The sequence below is a fragment of the Nyctereutes procyonoides genome, unplaced genomic scaffold (assembly GCF_905146905.1).
Source record: "Nyctereutes procyonoides isolate TBG_1078 unplaced genomic scaffold, NYPRO_anot_genome, whole genome shotgun sequence".
NCBI lineage: Eukaryota > Metazoa > Chordata > Mammalia > Carnivora > Canidae > Nyctereutes > Nyctereutes procyonoides.
In genome coordinates, this window is record NW_026575021.1 from 17198834 (window position 1) to 17217178 (window position 18345).

Genomic DNA, 18345 nt, shown 5'->3' on the forward strand with positions numbered 1-18345 from the left:
GAATCTTTTTCTACTAAATTAGAAGAGAATCCTTCAAATATTTGGGTGTTTGGCATCCCTAGGAAATATTGCTATGGTTAGTCAAGATATACCAAACATGATTTACATAAACATTGTTTATTTTCAGGAATTGGAGGATATAAATATGCTTGGCCTTTAAATAATATTTCAATATCGCATGGTTGTAATAATGAGTAATTACTATCCATGTTCAAATTAAGTGGAAATTAATAGACGATTCTGGTAACAAAATTCTAAGTAACAGAAAACTGACATTAACTATACTTCTTCCTTCAAATATTAATATTTGTAACATAGAATTGTTCTTTGAAAAAAATTTCTCTTGCCATTATATAAAATAATGATTGATATTTTTATCTCACTTAATTACTTGGTAGTAATAAAGTCTTCTCTACATGCCAAAATGATTACATCTTGTTACTTTCAATCTTTAAAAAAAAAATTACTGATTATCATCCTATTACTCTGCTTTAGGAAAAAAAAGTATAAGTGATACCTAATATAGGTCAGCTGCTGGGATATGTAATGGAAATGTTTCCTTTCCTAGTAATTATTAGCTCTTTTTATTACCTCATTTTATTTTATTTTTTTTTAAGGATTTATTTATTTATTCATTCAGAGAGAGCAAAGAGAGAGGCAGAGGGATCCCTGGGTGGCGCAGTGGTTTAGCGCCTGCCTTTGGCCCAGGGCGCGATCCTGGAGATCCGGGATCGAATCCCACGTCGGGCTTCCGGTGCATGGAGCCTGCTTCTCCCTCTGCCTGTGTCTCTGCCTCTCTCTCTCTGTGTGTGACTATCATAAATAAATAAAAAATTTAAAAAAAAAAAAAAAAAAAAAAAAAGAGAGAGGCAGAGACACAGGCAGAGGGAGAAGCAGGCTCCATGCAGGAAGCCCGACGTGGGACTCGATCCCAGGTCTCCAGGATCACACCCTGGGCTGCAGGCGGCGCAAAACCGCTGTGCCACCAGGGCTGCCCTATTACCTCATTTTAAAAGAATAATAAGGGCTGGGAGAGATCTACTGTCTTTGGAAACATAAACTTGAGATTCACACTTATAGAAACATAACAAGGGAAATTAACAAAGAAAATCATAATTTTAGATGTGACTCTGAGATTCTGATCTTCAGATGATTTCCATTCTGTGCATTTTTTTCAAGGTGCTTTTAAAAATAATAAGTTACTGTGATAAATAATTTTAGTAGTTGAACTTGAAAGGAGACTAATATTTTTCCATCTATGTGTATCACTTTTATATTTGAACTCAAAACTCAAAATAACTCTTCTCCCTACCCCATCTACATACCTCACATCCCAGGAAAATGGTGCTACCTCTTTAATTAGTTGTTTACATTGAATATTATCTTGGCTCCAATTTAAGCATGCAGGATTTGGGTTTTTTTTAAAAAGGTTTTATTTATTTATTTGAGAGAGAGCGAGAGCATAAGCAGGGGAAGGGGCAGAAGGAGAGGGAGAAAGAGTCTCAAGCAGACTTCAAGCTGAGTACAGAACCAAACCTGAGATCATGACCCAAGTCAAAACCAAGAGTTGGGCGCTCAACTGACTGAACCACCCAGGTGTCCCTAAGCACACAGGATTTTTTAACAGAATCACAACCATTGTCCCATTTGGCCTGCCAGTACTCTTAAAAGACATTTTATTATAAAATCCAATGAGCTTGAATTCTAAAACCCAAAGCCGACTTTCTCATAGGGGCAGGCAAATTTATTTTGGGCCGAGCCTCACTCAGCACCCTGCAGTCGAGGCGCCAGTGAATCAAGATGTAATTCTGAGTAAAGTAAGGGCATTTATGGTTTCTCCTCATTTCTTCTCCTCTTTGCCCAGGGCAGTTTTGAAATGAAAAGGGCCAGTGAGTCTAATTCCCAAATTTCCTGTCTTCAGATTATGTTATAGCCCCCAGTGACTCTCTGATGATGAGTATAGGATTTAGTCTTCGCTTAAAAGGAGGATAAACTAGCATCTGACACTGGAGCCATTCGGGAGAGGGAGAATTAATATTATTAACAACAGGCATTTTGAGGCTCTTCTTATTCACTTCTTCAATTTCATATAACCTAAGGAAAAGCCACGCTTATTTTCCTCAGTGTTGTCCAAGGGAGATCATTACACATAAACATATTTAATTTTATTTTAATTGTATGTTAAATGTTTTCTCAAGCCAAGACTTCTTAGCAATAGATCCATTTCAAACATTGCAGGTGTAAATCATCGGTTCAAATGGAAGCCTTAGGTGCAATCCTTCCAGTGGGGAAATTAAAACATAGATTACCTGGCAAATAGAGGCATTTATGTCATTCATTAAAATTTTGAGTTTCTGTTCTAAACATTGCTAGTGCATTCCTTTGGTTGTGCTTTTTAAGTCCCTTATATGAGGCAGCTCAAAGTAATAGGAAGTTGTTCATTTAAAATGACAGGTCTGCAATGAACCAAGACTAATTCTTGACTTCCTGTTAGTAAAAGAAAAGGCACGTGTCTCTTGAGTTTTTTAGCTTGTTCCAGTTTGGAGCTCTCCTATGACGTGTCAGTAGTAACACGACATTGGAGTAGTCCTGGAGGTTAAAACCTTAGTCTTTTATTCATTCCCCAGAATGTTGGCTCCATGAAAACAGGACATGTGGGCACAAGATTCAGGTATCTAGAAGGTGTGGAGAGAAGCAGGCACAGAAGTTCTTAATAGTATTCATCGAAGCAAATAGGATTACCCAATCATTTATTCAAAAGAAATGTACTGAACATTTACCAAGTAAAAATATTTACTGAGCACTTGCGTAGAATAAAAAGAGAAGTACAGAAGTTGACCTTAAGAAATTTCTAGTTTATTAGAGGAACTAAATAAGGATTAAAATAAATGATAATGCGCAGAAAATGATAGACTATATTGAGAGGTATTGATTTTCTATATTTTAATTATTTTCAAAACATATCCAAAGAGGAGGAGAAATGAGGAGAAACCATAAATGCCCTTACTTTACTCAGAATTACATCTTGATTCACTGGCGCCTCGACTGCAGGGTGCTGAGTGAGGCTCGGCCCAAAATAAATTTGCCTGCCCCTATGAGAAAGTCGGCTTTGGGTTTTAGAATTCAAGCTCATTGGATTTTATAATAAAATGTCTTTTAAGAGTACTGGCAAGCCAAATGGGACAATGGTTGTGATTCTGTTAAAAAATCCTGTGTGCTTAGGGACACCTGGGTGGTTCAGTCAGTTGAGCGCCCAACTCTTGGTTTTGACTTGGGTCATGATCTCAGGTTTGGTTCTGTACTCAGCTTGAAGTCTGCTTGAGACTCTTTCTCCCTCTCCTTCTGCCCCTTCCCCTGCTTATGACTTTGATTTTGATGAATTTAATATAATCTAAAGCCCTGGAAAACACTCCGAGATGTACTACATGCTAAATAAATGTGAAGCATTATTATCGTTATAAATGGCTTTATTGTCTCTGAAGAGATCCAATGTTGGAGCCACTGCTTCAAGAGGCTTCTTCCTCCTAGATTTCTACAGCATTCTAAAGAGAAGATGCAAAAAAAAAATAATAATAATAATAAATAAAATAAAATAAATAAAGAGAAGATGCAGGCAACTTACAAAATCACCATCTTGACCTGTCTGCACATAGCAATCACCTTTGGAGTTCTTAAAACTCCCAGTGCTCAGGCTGCTCCCCAGACCAGTTAAGACTAAATCACTGGGGTTGGGATCCAAGCACCAGTTATCCCATTGTTGAGACCTTGGTTTCTCATCCTGACTGCACATAAGCATCCCAAAGAGCTTCTAATCAAATCTCACCCTGAGAAATTTGTTTGAAGTAGGACCTAGGCATAGACATATTTTCTAATCTCTTTTTTAAAGTTTTTATTTAAATTCCAGTATAGCTAACATACAGTGTTATATTAGTTTCAGGGGTACTATATAGTGATTCAGGGCAGCCCGGGGGGCTCAGCGGTTTAGCACCACCTTCACCCCAGGGCCTTATCCTGGAGACCCGGGATTGAGTCCCAAGTCAGGCTCCATGCATGGAGCCTGCTTCTCCTTCTGCCTGTGTCTTTGCCTCTCTCTCTCTGTATCTCTCATGAATAAATAAATAAAATCTAAAAAAAAACAAAAAAACAATATAGTGATTCAACACTTCTATACATTACCTGATGCTCATTGCAACAAGCACCCTCCTTAATCCCCATCACTTTTTCACCCATCCCCCACCCAGCTTCCCTCTGGTGACCATCAGTTTGTGGTCCAGAATTAAGTCTGTTTCTTGATTTGCCTCTCTCTCCCCTTTTTCAATGGTTTTGTTTGTTAAATTCCACATATGAGTGAAATCATATAGTACTAGTCTTTCTCTGACTCACTTATTTTGCTGGCAATGCTCTAGTTCCATCCATGCCCCTGCAAGTGACAAGATTTCATTCTTTTTGCGGCTGTGTAATATTCCATTGTGTGTATGTGTGTGCGTGCAGACCACTTCTTTATCCATTCATCAGTCGATGGACACTTGAGCTGTTTGCATAATTTGGCTATTGTAGATAATGCTGCTATAAACATCAGGGTACATGCATTCCTTTGAATTAGTATTTTTTGTGTTCTTTGGGTAAAAATCTAGTAGTGTAATTGCTGGATCATAAGGTAGCTCTATTTTTACCTTTTTGAGGAACCTCCACACAGTTTTCCAGAGAGGCTTCACCAGTTTGCATTACTACCAACAGTGCAAGAATATTCCCCTTTCTCCACATCCTTGCCAACACCTGTTGTTTCTTGTGTTGCTGATGTTAGCCATTGTGACAGGTGTGAGGTGATATCTCATTGCAGGCTTGATTTGTATTTACCTGGTGATCAGTGATGTTGACTATCTTTTGTGTATCTGTTGGCCATCTCTATGTCTTCTTCAGGAAAATGACTATTCATGACTTCTGCCCATATTTTAATCGGGTTATTTGTTTTGGGGGTTTTGAATTTGATAAGTTCTTTATATATTTTGGATAAATCATGTCCAATATATCATTTGCAAATATCTCCCATTTGGTAGGTTCCCTTTTAGTTTTGTTGACTGTTTCCTTCACTGCTAAAAACTTTGATTTTGATGAAGTCCCAATAGTTTATTTTTACTTTTGTTTCCCTTCCTTAAGGAGATGTACCTAGAAAGAAGTTGCTACACCCAATGTCAAATAAATTACTGCCTGTGTTTTCCTCTAGGATTTTTTTATGGTTTCAGATCTTAAATTTGATAGTGATGTGCACCCAGTGTTGATATGCACAGAGTTAGGGAATTAACAAAAAATATATATCTAATTGTGAAGAGAATATAGGTTTTGTCATTGACTATTGTCACTGGTAAGAACTAAGTAATATCCAGTTTGAGACTACTCTGTTTAAAATTTTCCCAGTTGTAAGTGGTTATGAGGATGATCAGAAAGGATTTCTATCCCTAAACCTTTTAAAGGTTGGGCTTGGGCAGGCAAGAAGACTATCCTGGAATTCTTGGCCCTATGAGCTGGCAAGGTCACTCTTAATCATCCCTCTTTGATGGAAAAAGTCTGGGCATGAATAGCGTGCAAGCGTGTGTGATCATTACAACACAGATGTCACTAGTTATACAAACCACCATCTGGGAAGGAAATTAATTTACCCCTTGCACATCTTACATGGATAAAACAAAACTTTGTATATTTCAACAATCAGTTGTTTGTAAATACTCCTACTGTGTAATCAATCCATGACACAGTTTGGAGATATCTTGGAGTATCAGTTTCTCAGAACTATTATATAAGTGGATCTTCCTGATGCGTTATATCACCTGTTTATAAAAAGAAAGTATTGCAAAATTGAATGTTTATTGAAAAACTCAGAGAGCTTCTGTCAAAGGCAAAATTACCAACTTTAATTTTAAAATTTAAATAGTAGTATGCTGGCTTTACAATATTGAGTTTGTGTGGTTTAAATGTAGAACTGAGGACTAAAAGCAAGGTGAAGGAAAAGGTGGAATAATTATGTGAAGATGTTTCCAAATGATGTCAGCAGAACTTCTAGATGCTTTTGGAGAAAAGAATTGATTCATCCCTTGGCATTCAACTCATTTAATTTAGATCACTTAATGTAAAACTTTTCTTATGCCTTCAAATAATTTCACATTTCCGTTCAAATGAGTCATGTGAATGATAGCCTAGGGAAGTTTATTTTGCTAGAGTTTTTATTTTATTTATTTATTTTTTTAGTTCAGTTCCACTGGACAAAATCTGACAAGTTATGGCAGATTTATAACTACTAAAGTCTTCTTTGGAGAAGACAAATTTGATGAGAAATGGAATCCAAGACACCATTGTATTCGTTGGGGCTTTTGCTCAACTTCTTGAATATCCTCTGATTAGAGCCTCAAATACCAACTGTATTGTTGCCCTGGCAATGCCACTTTCCAAATCAGACTGAGGAAAATGAAAGATGGATATAATGGGTCAGCTCCTGGTCAGCTTTGGCTTCTACTGAGTACAGTTCTTATTTAGGTAGAAGGGAAGATTACATGCATGTACTAAATATCCCTTGGACATGTTATCCATGTAATTCTCATCCCAGTCCTAGAAGTTACGAGAGAGAATTATAACAGTTCTAAAAATTATTTGAAATGACTATAAATTTGTTTTTAAATTTTTATATTAATTTTATAGATGTAAATATGTAATTTGAAAACAATCAACATCTGCATTTTAGACTATTTGTGTGTACTCAGCTACTCAGATGATCCCAAACTAATTGAACTACTTGTCAGCTAAGTGAATTATAGGCATTGAAAAAAAAATTACAGGGATCCCTGGGTGGCACAGCGGTTTGGCGCCTGCCTTTGGCTCAGGGCATGATCCTGGAGACCCGGGATCGAATCCCATATTGGGCTCCCGGTGCATGGAGCCTGCTTCTCCCTCTGCCTGTGTCTCTGCCTCTCTCTCTCTCTCTCTCTCTCTCTCTCTCTCTCTGTGACTATCATAAATAAATAAATTTAAAAAAATAAAATAAAATAAAATAAAATAAATTACAGGCATAAGAAAAAAGAAAATCTGTGAAAGACTAGACTCAAATACAAACCTAAAATATAAAATCAAACACACTTGGGTAAAGGGAATTTAAAAAAGCAAGCATCGGAGCACCTAGGAGGCTCAGTGGCTGAGTATCTGCCTTTGGGTCAGGTTGTGATCCAGGGGTCCTGGGATTAAGTCCCACACTGGACTCCCTGCAGGGAACCTGATTCTCCCCCTGCCTGTGTCTCTGCCTCTCTCTCTGTGTCTCTCATGAGTAAATAAATAAAATCTTTAAAAAAAAGAAAAAGCATGTGCTATATGTTCTACTATCTGCAACTTTGAAAATCTTTGTGGCCCATTGATATGCAACTTTCTTTCTTCTTCTTAAATGAATTTTTCTTTTCTGGAGCCAGGTACACATTAGGGTTTTGCTAGCTAGTTGAGCTGACAACCTAAACCTCCTCATCTGGAGCAAGTCTAGGAGCTGGAGATGAGAATAAAGAGGTTAATAATCAAAGTTGTTGCAGCTGCTGAGCAGCGGCTCCTATAAAATGTGCCAGGTGAGGGAGGACACTGCTGGTGGTGCGTTGCTGCTCTCAGGACAGTATGAAATCTTTAATACGGCTGTAAGATCCTACCTCATCTGCCCACTTCACCAGCCCAAGACCCTGTCCTGCTCCCTGTTCATCAGCCCGCTTGCTCCCTGTCCAGACTCTGACCGCACAGCCAGCCTTTCCAAAGTGAGTTTGTAGGCAACTGTGCGATTATAAAGTTTAGAGGGTGTTGTTCTTTCACTCTGTAGGAGAGGTGGAGAGGAAACAGGAATTGCCATTTGGTTGTAATAAATATTGAGTTTCAATGGATAACTTTATCAATAATTCTTTGCTCACATTCCTGATTTTTAATCTCTCCAGGTCTTGTTTTTGTGGTGTTTCTTAGAACATTGCATAAGCCATTGCACTTCCTCTTTCCTATTCCTGAACTCCAGCCTCTAAAAGTGGAGCAACAAGCCCTCTGAGGTGGCACAGAGGTTTTTCTACTCACACTTGATGACAGTGCATCACAGAAAGACGTCAATATCTGGTTCTGTAACCTTAGGGATTCCAAGGAGACCCAGTGTCTCACTAAAAGGAAATGCTTCATCTACCAGGTTCCTGTGATGCGGCCTTCCACTGGCTGGGGATAGATCTGGGAAAGCTGCGCATTTCTCTGCTTTCTCCTGCCCAGGAATACTTCTGACGAAAGATTTTAAAAGCAATGCTGAAAATTTACCAGAAACCCAAAGTACAGTAGCACAGCTAGTTTAATTATATGGGTGAGAAAAAAACGATTCACCCTAGATGTAATTTAGGAGTAATTAGAAGTGGTTTGAAGAAATTACCTAAATTTGAAGTTACTCCCAAATGACCACTAGTGATAAGCAAGTACTCTTTTTTGAAACAGTATTAACAGATGGCACTTATGGGGCTTCCAGTATCTGCCAGGTATTATGCTTAGCATTTTATATGTATTAATTCCATTAATCCCTATAATAACCTTATGAGGTGAGGTTACCGTGAAGATAAAGAAATGGAGGCACAAAGAGATTTGGTAACATGGCCAAGCTCACAGGTTAAGTAAGATACCCAAGATACCAAAACTTTGGTTCTCAGCTGGTCTAGACCATGAGCATGCTCCCTTATTCCTTTACTGAATTGGCACAAGAGGCCACTTCTGTTTAACTTATAAAAATGGTGATAGAACAAGGACTCATAAGTTTGTACTGAATAAAAATTAATAAATAAAGCTTTAGTCAAAGTTTTTCCTTACTATGGAATGCCACATAATAAATGTAGAAGAAATGATGGATTTGAATCCAATGATTCAATGATGAAATAATGGTCAGTGAATGCCAAAACTAGTGGGTGAGATTTTGATGAGAAACAGTATATTAACATAGTCTGAAAATATCTCCCCACAAACTAGTTATTAATTATATAGGGAAAAATAGCAACTACAGTGGAGAAATCTAATGGATAGATAGTACCTTAACCAAATGATCAAAGTTAGCATCACAAACATTGAAATAAATTAATATAATGCAGTTCCTAATACAATGTATTACAAGAAACACACTACTGCTTCCAGCATATTCTTTTCAAAGATACACAACTTGAATTTAATCATGAACCAACACCAGAGAAATCTAAGATGAAGGAGATTTTAGAAAATAGCTATACTGTAACCTTTACAAATGTCAAAATCAAGAAGCTGAGGAACTGTTCCAGATTAAAGGAAATTAAAAAGACTTGACAATGAAATGCAATTTGTGAGTCTGGATTACATTAGAGACCAAAAAACTAAAAAGAGAGAGAAAGAACCATAGAGGACATTATTAGGACAATTGATGAAATTTGAATATAGAAGAAATATCTTCTGAAAGAAATTGAGGAAGACACAAAGAGATGGAAAAATATTCCATGCTCATGGATTGGCAGAATTAATATTGTGAAAATGTCAATGTTACCCAGGGCAATTTACACGTTCAATGCAATCCCTATCAAAATACCATGGACTTTCTTCAGAGACTTAGAACAAATTATTTTAAGATTTGTGTGGAATCAGAAAAGACCCCAAACAGCCAGGGGAATTTTAAAAAAGAAAACCATATCTGGGGGCATCACAATGCCAGATTTCAGGTTGTACTACAAAGATGTGTTCATCAAGACAGTGTGGTACTGGCACAAAAACAGACACATAGATCAATGGAACAGAACAGAGAACCCAGAAGTGGACCCTGAACTTTATGGTCAACTAATATTCGATAAAGGAGGAAAGACGATCCACTGGAAGAAAGACAGTCTCTTCAATAAATGGTGCTGGGGAAATTGGACATCCACATGCAGAAGAATGAAACTGGACCACTCTCTTGCACCATACACAAAGATAAACTCAAAATGGATGAAAGATCTAAATGTGAGACAAGATTCCATCAAAATCCCAGAGGAGAACTCAGGCAACACCCTTTTTGAACTTGGCCACAGTAACCGGAGAAGGACAAACAGTGTATGTTCTCATTCATTTGGGGAATATGAATAATAGTGAAAGGGAATATAAGGGAAGGGAGAAGAAATGTGTGAGAAATATCAGAAAGGGAGACAGAACATAAAGACTTCTAACTCTGGGAAATGAACTAGGGGTGGTGGAGGGGGAGGAGGGCGGAGGGTGGGGGTGAATGGGTGACGGGCACTGAGGGGTACACTTGACGGGATGAGCACTGGGTGTTATTCTGTATGTTGGTAAATTGAACACCAATAAAAATTAATTTATAAAATTAAAAAAAAATAAAAAATAAATAAATAATTTGTATTTTCAGAGGCAGTAGCTGCCTGCCATCCTCTGTAGAGTTGCAAGGACACCCTGGAAAAAACCTTGCTACCTATTTGAGTAAGCAAATAAATGCCAGATATAGTGACAAAAAAAAAAAGAAGAAATATCAGATAATAGTATATCACTATTAAATTGCCCGATTTTGATAACTTGACTGTGGTTATGTAAGAGAATATCCTTATTCTTAGGAAATAAATACTGAAATAATTAGAAGCAGAGGGGCACGATACCCAGAACTTTTCTCATATGGTTTAGAGAGAAGGATTGATGGCAGAAAGGGGATGAAAAGCTCATGAGTTAACTCATGACTGAACCACTTGCCAAAGTCGTCTACTGGCATTAAGAAATTTCTTTTATCATCTGAAATCAAAAAATAATTGCTGAGGATTATATTAAAGGAAAATGTTGTAAGTCCTTAACTTTATTCTAATAATGTCACTTCTGGCTATTTTAAGGAAATAACGATGGAGAGGCACAATGGCTTTGTCAGAGGGATATTCGTCAAAATTTGTAAAGGATTTTGGAAAATTGGAGGAAACTTACACATCTAACGACGTAGCTTTATGATTATGCAGTCCTTAAAATGCTATTGAATATCAATGATATGTAAAAGTGCCATTAAGTGGTAAAACAAGATGCAAAATGGTACACACAGAATGACTCAATTTCTGCATATAGCTGTACATACAAATATACCCACAATTCCATACACATAAAAGAGTACAAAATTATAAATTAATGTTACTGTGGTGATTTGAAGATGTAGTAGAAAAGGTAACTTTTAAACTTATTTTATTTGTATTTTACAGTACTATGAAAATTTCCTAAAACAAATGTTATTTTGTTATTAAAAACAATAATTATAATAACAAAGAATCATAAAAAAACAAAGAAATAGTAAATCTTTAAAAAGAAGTAACCATAAATTTCAAAAAAATCCCTGTTTTTTACACTCCCCCACTCCTCCAATTACATGCTATAACTTCTTTCCAATTCCGCAAGCTTTTGCTGCTGAATGTGGTGAGTGAAATTTAGAATATGACCCCTAAACTCGCATAGGGTCTAGTAAATTAAAAAAAAAAAAAAAAAAAACACATGATCAGGCAGCCTGGGTGGCTCAGCAGTTTAGCACTGCCTTCAGCCCAGGGCATGACCTGGGATCGAGTCCCACGTTGGGCTCCTTGCATGGAGGCTGCTTCTCCCTCTGCTTCTCTTTGTGTCTCTCATGAATAAATAAATAAAATCTTAAAATATCAGAAAGGGAGACAGAACATAAAGACTTCTAACTCTGGGAAATGAACTAGGGGTGGTGGAGGGGGAGGAGGGTGGGGGGTGGGGGTGAATGGGTGACGGGCACTGAGGGGTACACTTGACGGGATGAGCACTGGGTGTTATTCTGTATGTTGGTAAATTGAACACCAATAAAAATTAATTTATAAAAAAATAAAAAAATAAAAAAAAAAATAAAAAAAAATGCTGCAATAATAAAAAAAAAAAAAAAAAAAAAAAAAACCACATAATAGTTGAACAGGTGAGCACTTGTCATTTCCATTCTTTTTTCATGGCCAGAATTCTAGATAAACTTTTTCTATCAGTAGCCACCACCAACTCCTTTAATCTAATGCAATCTGATATCCATGTTCATTTTCCACTGAAAACACACTTTCAACACTCCTGACATTCAGAAGTCAAAACCAGTGGCATTTTCTCTTCTCCTTGGTTTTTTTCTAAGTTTCTTTTGTGCTAGACAGTGTTGACTATTGCTGGAAATCTTGACTTCTTCTTTCTCCTGACTCTCACGTCATTGTATTCTCTTAGTTGTTCTCTTGGTTATAACCATCAACAAGTCTTGTTGATATGAGGTACAGTCTAAATACCGCCCATATTCAACCACTTCTCATCACTGCCACTACTACCATCTTTGCCCTAGCCATGTTATAATTTAAGGAGATGATTTAAATTATCCTCTACCATATCTTCCAGGTTCGTCTTGCCTCTCTTTAGCCTATTTTCCATGGAGCAGATTGACTGGTCTTTTAGAAATACAGATTATATCACCTGTCCCTTACCCTCCAACGGCTTTTTGCATTGTTAACAGAATGAAAAGCCTATCCCCTATAAATTTTCTACTCTTGCCCACGTCTCTGACTTCTCTTGCCATGGAGCAAGCTCCAGCCACACGGATCTCACTGTCTTTTAAACGTGAGAGTCCTTATACTTCCTGTCCAGGTCAAAAATACCTTGGCTTCACACATTGGTTCGCCTCATCTCTCCACATCTCTGACCACCCTAGTTACAGCAGCTCTGAGACCAGAGTATATTGTGTATTTTTACTACCTTATGTTGAAACTACCCATTAGATCTTGCGCAAGTTACTCTGTGCCTCAGTTTCATGTGAGAAGTGAGTCTTACAAAACTAGTTACAGACCTCATAGAGTTGTTATCAGGATTTAATATTACTACATTTTAGAAGCTTCACAGCAAATAGTAAGCCCTATATAAGTGTTTATTACTATTATTGTTAGGAGTATTTTTTTTAGATTTTATTCATCCATTCATGAGAGACAGAGAGAGAGAGAGAGAGAGAGAGAGAGAGAGGCAGAGACACAGGCAGAGGGAGAAGCGGCTCCATGCACCGGGAGCCCAACGTGGGACTCAATCCCGGGTCTCCAGGATCACGCCCTGGGCCAAAGGTGGTGCCAAACTGCTGAGCCACCCGGGCTGCCATTGTTAGGAGTATTTCTTATTTTCTTTCTTTTCCCATTCAAAATACAAATTCTAGGCATTATCTGTCTGTTCATCACTTTCTCAGGATATAGAAGAGTAAAATATATACTAAGCCTTCAGTAAGTAATTGTTAAATAAATAAATGAATGAAAATATTTAACCATTTCTTATGCCCTCACTGGCTCCTTTTCTTTTACCAGCTTCTTGGTAAGAATGCTCTGTGACTCAGAGCAAACCACCACCTTTCCAGAGACTGTATTCTTCTGTAGGTAATAATTATTAATTATTAATCTCTACTTTCCATCTCAGATAGTGCATTGAAACAAAGAGTTAATAAAAGTGAAAGTGTTTTGTAAATTGTTAAGCAGCACATATAGTTTTTTATTTGACGCTCTCAAATACCTCAAATATGCTATTTATATATCTATACCTGCTGCCACCTTAAATTAAACACATTTAAAGTAGATTAATTTCCTTTTTCCCAAACTGAATTTGGACTTTGCTTTCTCTCATTTGTCATATGCATCACTAAGCACTGTTCATACTCCTGTTATGTGCCTAAAATTTGCTTACTGCTCTCTCTTCTCCCAGACATAGTCTTACTCTAAACTTTCTTCAGTGTACAACTAGGTAGGTCACTTTACTCAATCAGTTGGTCTATTTCCAGCCTTTCTCTTGATCAGTCTTCTCAAATAATCTCATTTCAATCTTCCCAACATTGTATTAGATTTCCATTACTGCTGTGACAAATTACCACAAATTTAGCAGCTTAAAACAATAGAATCTATTGTATTATGGTCCTGTAGATCAGAAGCCGATCCAGCTTAAGGCTCAGCCAGCTAAAATCAAGGTGTTGGCAGTGCTACATTATTTTCTAGAGGCTCTGAGGGAGCATACATATTCTTGCCTTTTCAAATTTCTATAGGCTGCCTGCCTTTGTGGCCCCTTTCCTTTGCTTTCAAAGCCAGGAACTGTGGGTCAAGTCCTTCTCAGATCACAGCTCTCTAACCACAGATGGGAAGAATTCTCTATTTGTAAGGCTTTGGGCCCACTGGGCTAATCCAGTATTGTCTCCTCATCTTAAGGTCTATAACCTTAATCACATTGCACTGTTCTTTTTGCCATATAGATGATATATTCACAGGTTCTAGGGATTAGGACATGGACATTCTTGGGGGATAAAGGGTATTATTCGGCTTACCACAGCAATTTAATGGAGTCATTCCCCGACCAAGTGCTTAAATGATTCCCTATTAGACATTAATGTAAAGTTTGTCTTCTCAGTATGGCTTTGAAGATCCTTCAAATTATATTCTTTGCTATTCCAAAACAGAGATCCTGTGCCACCGTCAGGATAGTCTTCGTGACACACCAATGATATGCTATGGTTTTCCTAGTGTTTTTGCTGATTATTCTTCCATTGGACATGTTCTACAATATTTCCTTTGCTTTCAAAGTTCTGTCAATTTTCCAAGTCGAGTTAGAGTCCTGCCCTCTCAATAAAAGCTTCCCAATTGATCCCATTTTTATCTAAATTGTTTGATATGATACTGTTTGGTTTATGTGGTGGACTTCTCTGTTTGTTCAGAACTCATTCAATCTTTCTCTAGTAATAGCACACTGGTTTCCCTTTGAGGGAAACTTTTCCCCCTTAGATTAAGAACTCAGTGGCTTCTCAAATAAAATGAATTGCCCTCTTGGTCAAGAGGTGAGTCTGTAGGGCAGTCCCGTGGCTCAGCAGTTTAGCACCGCCTTCAGCCTGGGCTGTGACCCTGGAGACCTGCAATCAAGTCCTATGTCGGGCTTCCTGCATGGAGCCTGCTTCTCCCTCTGCCTGTGTCTCTGCCTCTCTCTCTCTCTCTCTCTCTGTCTCTCATGAATGAATGAATGAATGAATGAATGAATAAATAAATAAATAATAAATAAATAAATAAATAATCTTTAAAAAAAGGGGATGAGTCTGTGATCCTGGCTAGGCAATCAGATGTATCTCTCTAGCCCGCAGGCACCCAAGAAGTAAAAGTGGCTGAACTTCACACTTTCTAGAAGCAGCTCACTGTTAAGAAAATCCCAGAATTTTCTTGGTTATTTGGCTCTTACTATAATTCTATCAACACCCCCCATATCCTTCCTACAAATTTTTGTCTTTTGGTTAAGACAAAATCATTTTCTGTTTCATTAAAATCAAAGAACCCTAACTGCTAAAGCCTTGCATCGTTCTTTAAATATACTCATGACTTCAAATTCTTTTTTTAAACTACAGTATATTTTATATGTCTTTTGAATACTCCAAAATCCCTTGTGTATTATAAGATGCAAAAATGCTTTTCAAAAAATATTGGTTGAGTAATTCATAAAGCACTGCTTTTTTTTTTTTCCAGAATGTGATTTGCTCCTGATAGCAAGCTTGTGGGCAAGGAACATGACATGTAATTCCTTGGTTTCAATCTTGCCATCCCTAGAAGGGTAAATAGAAAAGCACTGCTCCCTCCTAATAGATGGATTGGAAGGGGTACCACTCCACTGACTATTTTTTATGCATTTTTCTTCTATCTCCAATGATTTCTATAATGTGATCACATGACCTCCATCTGCTTAGCATGTAATGGTCTACTCACAGTACCTGCATTAAATGAGTCTAAGCTGTGCTTATTTTCTTAATAGATACATTGCACTTCAGGCTCATATGAAATGTTTAGAAGACTTTCCTCAAATTTTTCTCTGAAATTCAGATAAACTGAATGGACTATCTCTGTTTGGCTTCATATGGTGAGTAGTTACCATTAGCTGGTGACCAGATAGGATATTGAAAAGAGACCCATGTTTTCTGTATCCTTCTTAATAAATCCATGTTAGAACCTAACGAATAGCACTATGTTTTATAATGTTTTGTGATCGTTTAGGAAGAAATATGTCTTAGAATGACTCAAAGTCAAATTAAAAGCCTATAACTTTCTCCTTTAGAAAGTTGTGATATTGTAACTCTGGTTTCCTGGAAATTTCTTCCCTCTGTATGATCTCTACAGAATGAATAATTTTGACATTACTGTAAAAAGTTTAGATTAATCTTCTCTGAAATCTCTTGAAAGTGATTCATTCAGCACGTCCAGAGGATTATACCGTGTTTTCAATCTAGGGTACAGGACGGATAGAATTGAATTGAACTGAGATGGGAACAGTTTAGAGGGAACAACATTTTAGGGGAAGATCAGTGACTGAACATGTTACTTTAGGATGCCTAGTGGATATCCAAGTGAAATGTCACATAGGGAGTTGTATAAAGAAGTGTAGGACTACAATAGCCAAAATGTGGAAAGAGTTCAGATGTCTATCAAAAGATGACTGACAAGAGGAGGGGCAGATGGCAGAGGAGTAGGGTCCCCAAGTCACCTGTCCCCACCAAATTACCTAGATAACCTTCAAATCATCCTGAAAATCTACAAATTCGGTCTGAGATTTAAAGAGAGACCAGCTGGAACGCTACAGGGAGAAGAGTTCACGCTTCTATCAAGGTAGGAAGACGGGGAAAAAGAAATAAAGAAAAAAAAGCCCTCCAAGGGGGAGGGGCCCTGCGAGGAGCCGGGCTGAGGCCGGGGCGAGTGTCCCCAGGACAGGAGAGCCCCGTCCCAGAGAAGCAGGAGCTGCACCAACCTTCCCGGGCGGAAAGGGGCTCGCAGGGAGTTGGAGCAGGACCCAGGAGGGCGGGGATGCCCTGGGCTCCCGGGGACACTAACAGACACCTGTGCCCCGGGGAGAGTGCTCAGGGCACCAGGACACAGCCCAGGATTCGGTCTCCCCCGGGACAGGCAGAGGCCGGGAGGGCCCAGGACAGCGAGGACACTCCTGCCCCGAGCTGAGCAGATCAGCGGCCCCGCCCCAGAGCCTTCAGGCCCTGCAGACGGAGAGCTCTGGAGCTACTGCGGGAGCTGACTCCAGGGCTGCAGAGCTGCCACCGCCACTGCGGTTGTTCCTCCTGGGGCCTCACGGGGTGAACAACCCCCGCTGAGCCCTGCACCAGGCAGGGGCAGAGCAGCTCTCCCAAGTGCTGACACCTGAGAATCAGCACAACAGGCCTCTCTCCCAGAAGACCAGCGAGGCGGACAAGTTCCAGGGGAAGTCGAGGGACTTAGAGTATACAGAATCAGAAGATACTCCCCCGTGGGTTTTTCTTTTTCTTTTTGATTTCTGTTTGCTTCCCCCACCTATTTTTTCCCTTTCTTTCTTTCTCTTTTTCTTCTCTTTTTTTTCTTCCTTTTTTCTTTTTTCTTTTTCTCTTTTCTTTCCTTCTTTCTCTCTCTTTTTCTCCTTTTCCCAATACAACTTGTTTTTGGCCACTCTGCACTGAGCAAAATGACTAGAAGGAAAACCTCACCTCAAAAGAAAGAATCAGAAACAGCCCTCTCTCCCACAGAGTTACAAAATCTGGATTACAATTCAATGTCAGAAAGCCAATTCAGAAGCACTATTATACAGCTACTGGTGGCTCTAGAAAAAAGCATAAGGGACTCAAGAGAGTTCATGACTGCAGAATTTAGATCCAATCAGGCAGAAATTAAAAATCAATTGAATGAGATGCAATCCAAACGAGAAGTCCTAACGACGAGGGTTAACGAGGTGGAAGAACAAGTGAGTGACATAGAAGACAAGTGGATGGCAAAGAGGGAAACTGAGGAAAAAAGAGACAAACAATTAAAAGACCATGAAGACAGATTAAGGGAAATAAACGACAGCCTGAGGAAGAAAAACCTACATTTAATTGGGGTTCCCGAGGGCGCCAAAAGGGACAGAGGGCCAGAATATGTATTTGAACAAATCCTAGCTGAAAACTTTCCTAATCTGGGAAGGGAAACAGGCATTCAGATCCAGGAAATAGAGAGATCCCCCCCTAAAATCAATAAAAACAATTCAACACCTCGTCATTTAATAGTGAAGCTTGCAAATTCCAAAGATAAAGAGAAGATCCTTAAAGCAGCAAGAGACAAGAAATCCCTGACTTTCATGGGGAGGAGTATTAGGGTAACAGCAGACCTCTCCACAGAGACCTGGTAGGCCAGAAAGGGCTGGCAGGATATATTCAGGGTCCTAAATGAGAAGAACATGCAACCAAGAATACTTTATCCAGCAAGGCTCTCATTCAAAATGGAAGGAGAGATAAAGAGCTTCCAAGACAGGCAGGAACTGAAAGAATATGTGACCTCCAAACCAGCTCAGCAG